This window comes from Bombina bombina, chromosome 7, assembly GCF_027579735.1.
Source record: "Bombina bombina isolate aBomBom1 chromosome 7, aBomBom1.pri, whole genome shotgun sequence".
NCBI lineage: Eukaryota > Metazoa > Chordata > Amphibia > Anura > Bombinatoridae > Bombina > Bombina bombina.
The window spans coordinates 130,409,389-130,418,275 of NC_069505.1; the positions used below are offsets into that span (position 1 = coordinate 130,409,389).

The window sequence follows — 8,887 nt, forward strand, 5'->3', positions numbered from 1 at the left end:
TTCGTTTCCGGTATAGGGTAATAAGCCAAGCTACAGAAATGGCTGTATATCTGATTAATTGTTTGTATTAATTGCTAATTATCATCTGACTATTGTATGAGAATGAAGTAAAATTAAAACTTTATTTGAACTTTTTATGATTCACTGTCCCTAGTTTGCATATTAGTCGCCCTTTTCGGGTGACTTCACAACACCCTAAGGTGAGGATAACTGCCATGCTGTTGTAATATACAGATCCTCACAGTGTCTGTAAACACTAACAGGAGTACAGTAAGCATTTTCACAAATACTACACATGCACAAATACAGTTTCAGTACTGCTCAAAAGTATTATTTTGTAGTTCATACAGAACATATCATTTTAAAAGTGCTTTTATATTCTGTCTGATTACTGTATATCATTATTTTTTTGTATTTTATTAACCCCTTATCTCAATCCAACATAGATATACATCATGCGGTATATAGCCCATCGTACCGTATATCTACGTTTGACCTTTAGGAAGCTCCAGCAGTAAGGTTTGTTCTTCTTGGGCTGAGGGCATCTGCCTTCGTATGGTAACGGCATCTCCTTTACCATATGAATGAAGACTGCCTGATCGATACAGACAGTGACACGGTCTGTAACTATCTCCGTTTGTGCCAGTGAGAGGTTCGGGAGGGATAGAGGGAGGCGGGTGGGCTGCATCCTACCAACAGAATATTAAAGAGACATGAAAACTAAAAAATGTCTTTCATGATTCAGACAGAGAATACAGTTAAACAACTTTCCAATTTACTTCTATTATCTAATTTGCTTTATTTTTCTATCTTTTGTTGAAGAAACAGCAATGGACTACTGGAAGCTAGCTGACGGAATTGGGTCAGCCACTAATCAGCAGCTCCTGAGCCTACCTAGGTTTCCTTTTCAAAAAGGATACCAATAGAACAAAACAAATTAGATGATAGAAGTAAATTAGAAAGTTATCACATGCTTTTTTATTCACTTTTCACAACAGGGGAGTTCTGGTTCATGTGAGCCATATAGATAACATTGTGCTCATGCCCGTGGGTTGTGCACAACACAGCACTAATTGGCTTAAATGCAAGTCAATCGATGCACTCTTTCAAATTTAACAAACTCCCCTTTTCCTCTCTCTGACCATAATCTCCTAACTTGCAACATCACTTCCCTACCTACAACTCCACCTCCCTCTACCCCTCACACCAAACTTCACAGAAGCACTAAGTCACTAGATCTGCATCAGCTCACTAGCTCTCTCAAACCTCTCCTCTCATCCATCACCTCCTTCTCCTGCCCTGACCAATCTATCTGCCAGTATAATTCCACCCTTACATCGGTCATTGACACTCTGGCCCCTCCAACCTTAGCTCAGAAACCACACTCTCATCCTCAGCCTTGTCATACTCCTCTGACACGATACCTACGCAGATGCTCCCATACTGCTGGGCGACATTGGAGGAAATCTCGGAGTTCAGCTGACTTTCTTCACTAGAAAGTCAGCTGAACTCCGAGATTTCCTCCAATGTCGCCATCCTGAACTCCTACTATTCTGACCTTAATCTTTATAAGCAACAATATTTTTCTAATCTCATCTCTACTCTTTCCTCTAACCCTAAACGTCTGTTCTCCACGTTCAACACTCTTCTCCGCCCGCCCCCACCTCCTAACACAACCTCTCTCTCAGCTCAAGATTTTGCAAGCCACTTCAAAAACAAAATTGACTTGCTCTCAACATACTTTTGCCCCTGTTAATGAGGATGAAGTTTCTGCCCTTATACTGTCCTCCCACCTCACTACCTGTCCCCTCGACCTCATCCCCTCACAGCTACTCCCCTCCCTCTCTTCTACCCTCACCCCCATACTCACACACATTTTCAACCTCTACCTCAGCACTGGTATATTTCCCTCATCTCTAAAACATGCACTGGTCACACCTATCCTCAAAAAACCTTCCCTTGATCCAACCTCCTCTTCCAATTACCGCCCTATTTCCCTACTCCCTCTTGCCTCAAAGCTCCTCAAAAAGCTAGTTTACGCACGTCTATCCCATTTCCTTACACTAAACTCTCTTCTTGACCCACTGCAATCTGGATTTCGTTCCCATCACTCTACAGAGACAGCAATTATCAAGGTTACCAATGACCTACTTACAGAAAATCCAAAGGCCACTTCTCTCTGCTTATCCTCCTTGACCTGTCTGCAGCCTTTGACACTGTTGACCACCCTCTTCTGCTCCAAACCCTCCAATCCTTCGGCATCTGTGACACAGCTCTCTTGTGGTTCTCTTCTATCTGACTAACTGTACATTTAGTGTAGCCTTCTCCGGAGCATCCTCTGCCCCATTACCACTTTCTGTTGGGGTACCTCAAGGCTCTGTCCTTGGTCCCCTTCTCTTTTCAATCTACACTCTATCTAGGTTCCTTAATAAAGTCCCATGGGTTTCAATACCATTTGTATGCCGATGACACCCAAATCTACCTCTCTGCACCAGACCTACCTCCTTACTAAACCGTGTCACTAACTGTCTTTCTCACATCTCATCTTGGATGTCCTCTCACTACCTTAAGCTAAATCTCTCCAAAACTGAACTCCTTATTTTTCCCCCTTCTTCCAATGTCTCCACTCCCAAAACTTCTATAACTGTTGATAATTCCATCATTACCCCTACCCCGCACGCCCGATGTCTTGGGGTCACACTTGACTCAGATCTTTCCTTCACTCCTCACATTCAGTCCTTGGCTAAAGCCTGCCGCTTCCACCTTAAAAACATTGCTAAAATTAGACATTTCCTTACACAAGATACAACCAAGATTTTAATCCACTCTCTCAACCTTTCCCGCCTCGACTACTGCAATTCCATCCTCTCTGGTCTACCTAGCTGCCACATAGCTCCTTTACAATCCATTATGAATGCCTCTGCCAGGCTCATCTTCCTTACTTATCACTCTTCATCTGCTGCACCTCTCTGCCAATCCCTTCACTGGCTTCCTCTTCCCTCTAAACATAAAATCCTCACCCTGACATATAAAGCTCTCAACTGCACTGCTCCCCCCTACATCTTAGAACTTGCCTCTAGATACTCTCCCTCCCGTCCCCTTCGATCAGCTCAGGATCTCCTCCTCTCCTCCTCTCTTGTTACTTCCTCACATTCACGTTTACAGGACTTCTCCAGACTGGCCACCATCTTGTGGAATTCCCTGCCTCACTCCATAAGACTCTCCTCTAGTTTTAACACCTTCAAGCACTCCCTAAAAACTCTACTATTCAGGGATGCATACAACCAACACTAACCTTTCCTAACGCCATTGCTTTCCCCTTGAACCCCTTAGATTGTAAGCCTATGGGCCCAGCTGTTTACAGATCGCTTCATAAGAGCCGACTACAACAGTGAAACTCTCGGCAGGGCCCTCTACCCACTTGACCCCTACAAAAGCTATTCTGTACACCGACTATGTTTACAGCGCTGCGGAATCTGTTGGCGCTCTACAAATACCTGATAATAATAATAAAATGAGGTCACAGATGAAGGCGTGAGCCGAAACGCGTCTGACCACTTAGTCTACATGTAGTTTTTATGTCCTATTATTTTACTTTCTATGCTTGCTCACAATAAAGGTGCATTGGATTTCAAATTTCGCTTGAGACCCGCTTTCTTTGTATACACTCAATAATAATAATAAGTCAATAGATAATAAATAAAAAGTCATGTGATCAGGGGGCTGTCAGAAGATGCTTAGATACAAGGTAATCACAGAGGGGAAAAGTGTATTAATGTAACTGTGTTTTTTGTGCAAAACTGGGGAATAGGTAATAAAGGGAGTATCTATCTTTTTAAACAATAACATTTTTGAGTTGACTGTCCCTTTAACAGCTAACTGATTAACCCCTTCACTGCTGGGAATTTCAGAAGTGTGGTACACAGCTGCAATTAGTGGCCTTCTAATTGCAAATAATCAATTGCAAATCAATGCCTGACTGAACAAAGAAAACCCCAGAGAACCTTTTACAAACATTTGTCTTATGACTGCAGTAGTTTTGTGTAAAGAATTTTATGGAGAAATCCAAAGTTTGTGAACAAATCAACAATTTTTTTTTAATGTTTTTACATTTGGTGGTAAAACAGTGGCATGAAATATACCAAAATGGGACTAGATCAACACATTGGCTTGTCTACTAAAAAACAATACAAAAAACATATATAGTTTTAATAGGTAAATAAAAAAACATGCTTTCTGTTTACAAGGAGTGATAGCAAAAATGCTAAAAATTCTTCAGTATTTTGGGCATGATAATGGTTTTCTCTGAAATTCCTGGTAGCAAAGGGGTTAAGGCATTAATTGCTATTCATACTTTGACTATTTTATCAATATTTTAAGAAGTCATATTTTATATTAATATGTATACTATAAAGGGTACCTCTTATACCGTGTGGGGTAGATGCCAATCAAAATGAAAATAGTGCAAAAATGTGTTTGGCCTGGATTTCCTAAAAGTTTAGATCCTGTGGAGCCATCGCTAAAGAGTGAGACCGCTGGTCAAATCTTAAAGGGACGTGAAACCCAATATATTTCTTTCAAAATTCAGATAGAACATGCAATTTAAAACCACTTTCAAATATACTTTTATTATCAATGTTTCTTCATTTTTTTTGTATCCTTTGTTGAAAATCACAGAAGTAAGCTCAGGAGAGTGCACATAATAGTCGTTTTGCAAGAATATTGTACATTTGCAAGAGCACTAGATAGCAGAACCTTTTCCTGCCCTCTAGTGCTCCAGACGTGCTCACTAATAGGTATTGGTATCGGATACCATGAGAATGAAGCAAATTTGATCATAAAATGAAAATGTTATTAAAATTAAATATTCTGTCTGAATCACTTAAGAAAAATTGAGTTTTGCATCCCTTTAATTAATCAGCCCCAGGTTAAAGCATAAGAAAGGGATTTCTCTGACTGCACAGTTTGTTTAATGCTGAGTAAATATTTATATTTTATATCTGTTGAAACTATTTTATGTGCCACTTGTGAAAGTCTGCAAAGTTTTTTTTATATTTATGACAGTAGCTATATGCGGTACTGAGACTGTATTTGTATATATGGTAGTATTTGTGAAAATATTATATTTATCTCAGTAGCTTTATGTAGTACTGAAACTGTATATGTATATATGGTAGTATTTGTCAAAATATGCAGGGCCGGATTGGCCTACCAGGATACCAGGAGATTTCCCGGTGGGCTGTGGCAGCTTGGGCTGGAAAGCTACAATTTAAAGTGGTGATTAATGGATGCAATTGGGTTGTAGGATGCCTAAATAACATCAATCTGGCATTTTTATTTAATGCAAAGTAATATAATGTAATTCTAAAAGAAATATTGGGGAAGGAGTATCCTAGTAATCCCCTTTGAGAAAAATGGGGCATGTGCATTCTACAGACTCAACAGAAAATAGGGCTGGTCTTTTTATTTTCCAGGGCTGCTTTTTATTCCCAGTCCGGCCCTGAAAATATGTTATACAGTTTCAGTACTACATATAGTTACTGTGATAAATATAACATATTACTGTGATAAATATATGTATATATGGTAGTATTTGTGGAAATATGCTATATTTATCACATTACCTTAGTACTGAACTGTATTTGTACATGTATTGTATTTGTGAAAATGATTTAATATTTCTGACAGTCACTTTATTAATGACAGTGTGTATATTAGTATAAGTGGGTGCAGGCTGTATGTGTAGGTGTTTCTGTATGTATATTAATATGGTGATCTCATACTTGTGACGGTGCTCACTAGGGAATAGCTAGGATCTATAATTCTAGTTCTCAGCTGGTGCTCTATATACTTTACAAGGTTTACAGTTTATGTTAGTTCTATACGTTGTGATGTGCCATTTTGTACTGTGTGTATTGGGTTTCTATGTTGCAGAGAGTGTCTGTGTATGTGTAATACTGCTGAATATTTATTTACATCATTATGATGGTTAATATGCTATAACAATAGTGTATGAGTTTTTTTTCTCTGTTACTGTAAACTAGTGTGTAACCATCTCTCTAGACCAGAATATACCTGGTGATAGTTATCTTATGAGTCACAGACTGGTTGCTTATCCAAAGATAAATATAAACCACACATCTCTTTATATGAATAATGCTGCAGGCTTGTGGCAGAAATGGGGTTAAGTCTGGTAGTGGTGAGTAACATATTACTCACAGCTCAACACGCAGTCACTAGAGACTGAATCAGGCAGCTCCAGGTCAAAGCAGCCACCCCCCCCCCCCCTCCTCTTCATCCACAGATCCCCATCTCCCTCCATCCTGCCTCCCCCCCTTTCAGAGCTCCTCATCTCCCATTGGAGTAGGGGCTGAAATTGGACACAAGCCCTCTCCCCCTTCTCTTCAATTTCTCAAAAAAAGAAAAGAAAGAAAAAGTACAAAGGTTTAACTGCAGGGGAGAGGGAGCTGTTTGTAAACCACTCAAGATGCAGTTCATTAAATAAGTTTGAAGAGAATGAGGAGGGGGTAAAGTTTTAAGAAATAAAGACTCCTCTCAGTGCCTTCCCCCCACTTCCTCAACATACGGCTGGGACCAGGTTCAGTAAATAGACTGATGAAAAAACCACACCACCATGTATCTGTCCTGCTAGCAACTTAATGATGTGTTCATCTCCCTCATCATATCACCAGGAACTGGCCATCACGCCTACTCAACTTGATACAAGTTCTCTAGTGCTGCCAAATATCAAGGAACTTGGCTACAGCTCAACTTTGTATGGTTGGATCTGGGTGCTCCATTAAAAAAAGTGGAAATTATCTTTGCCATTTCTAATCGAAAAAAAATAGCTTTAAAACAGACTTGTATTGTATATTTTTTTTGCTGACTAACAAATCATAGCTCTTTACAGCTGTACAAAAACATCTGCTTTGTAGGAAGATAAAATTCATCTCCACCAGCCAGAGTTTTATGCCCTGTAACATTTCATATCCTATTTCACGCTCCTCCTAATTTGTATGCAGGGAGGGTAGCACTCTACCCCGAGGAACCAAAACCTGAATTCCTTTCTCAGTAAAAGTTTTATTGATAAATAACACGTATTTGTTTATTACACCTAAAGGAAACATGTAGACGTGTTTTGTATTCTATTTACTAAACACAATCTATAAAGTGCCACAGCAATTACAGAGTTAATGGTCAGTAATACCCCTAGCCATGTTCCATCCCCAGGGAACAAATAACTCATATAAAGTGAAGTCTCCCAGTCCCTAAAGTGGTTTTAAAAGTGTTTACAGAATCCATTTAATGGCCAATCCACCCTGCACCAATAATACTATGCCCTTCATTAACCCTTGCAATAATGGTTGAGAAATGATTAACTGAGTCTCTAGTACGTGAATAAAGGTTATATAAATAAGAGACAATGCAGTTAAAAAAAAGTTAGAAACTGGGCTCTCAGATTGCCAAGAAAATTGCCACATTAGTCTGTATAGGTAACTGTTTAAAATCTAGTAGAACTTAATTTCTGTATATTTGTCTTATAGAAATGCCAGTAGAGTGGTCTGGTTGGCAGCCATTTATGATTCACTGCACCCAACTCACCAAGCTAAGGATAACTGCTATGTTGTTGTAATATGTATCTGTATACACAAACAGTAGTGCAGTATCACAATTACACACTGGTGTGGTGCACCCTCCTATTGCCACTTAGTAACGGACCTACATAGTCATTCTGCCACACTCTGCCATAGCTACAAGTGAGAACTACAGAAACAGTGGTACAGTGTGAGTGTTCACATCACAGTGGGCTGAAGACAAATGAGTGACAGCACTAGCAAATACAAAGAGTTAAATGTTACAATATATATATATATATATATATATATATATATATATATATATATATATATATATAATATACAATATACACACATATATACATACACACACACACATACACACACACACACAAACATAAAAAAGCTTCTCATAGTGTAAGATCCTATTAACCCATTAGTGTTTGTTGTGCAATGAGGCACATACTAATAATGACTAATATCATATGCCAACTTTGACGGGGCATTTATTTGTCATTTTCAAGGGATGTGCTGTATGTCATTTTAGGGCATTATTACAGTAATAGCCAATCATTTGTTTGGCAAAAGCACTGAGGTCCAGATTTAGCACAGCTGGGTGCTTTGAAATGGCCAGCAGAACCCCCCCCCCCCCCATACATACACACACAAAACACACTCCTTGTATATCACCTCCCCCCATTCCTTTTTTAGGGGGAGGGTCAGAACTGGGCAGAGTTTGTGAAAACTCCCTGCTGGTGTCAGCCGAGCAGATAATTGAAAGGATTCTGTCCGGGGACTGAGACTAGCTGAAACTAGTTGAGAAAAGTACAACGAAGAGATAACACAGTTCCCCAGCACTCCTGCAAGTCTGAACTTACCAGGGAAAATTTACTAGGAGCAAGGGTCAGGTAAGGGCTTAACTCCAAGGGTCAGATCCCTGTACCTATGTTCTGTATAGCTCAGTCTGCACATGCCAGGGGTCAGATCCCTGTACCTATGTTCTGTATAGCTCAGTCTGCACATGCCAGGGGTCAGATCCCTGTACCTATGTTCTGTATAACTCAGAGGGCACATGCCAGGGGTCAGATCCCTGTACCTATGTTCTGTATAGCTCAGTCTGCACATGCCAGGGGTCAGATCCCTGTACCTATGTTCTGTATAACTCAGAGGGCACATGCCGGGGGTCAGATCCCTGTACCTATGTTCTGTATAACTCAGAGGGCACATGCCGGGGGTCAGATCCCTGTACCTATGTTCTGTATAACTCAGTGGGCACATGCCAGGGGTCAGATCCCTGTACCTATGTTCTG

General features: G+C 40.0%; 1 protein-coding gene across 1 annotated transcript in view; it reads left to right on the plus strand.

Moving 5' to 3' along the window:
- Positions 1 to 8,328: 8,328 nt before the first annotated feature.
- MDK (midkine) overlaps positions 8,329 to 8,887 on the plus strand; it is a 40,653-nt gene continuing 40,094 nt past the window's right edge. The window contains exon 1 of the mRNA XM_053688896.1: positions 8,329 to 8,485. The gene's annotated coding sequence lies outside the window, so the exon portion shown is untranslated. The remainder of the gene's footprint in view (positions 8,486 to 8,887) is intronic.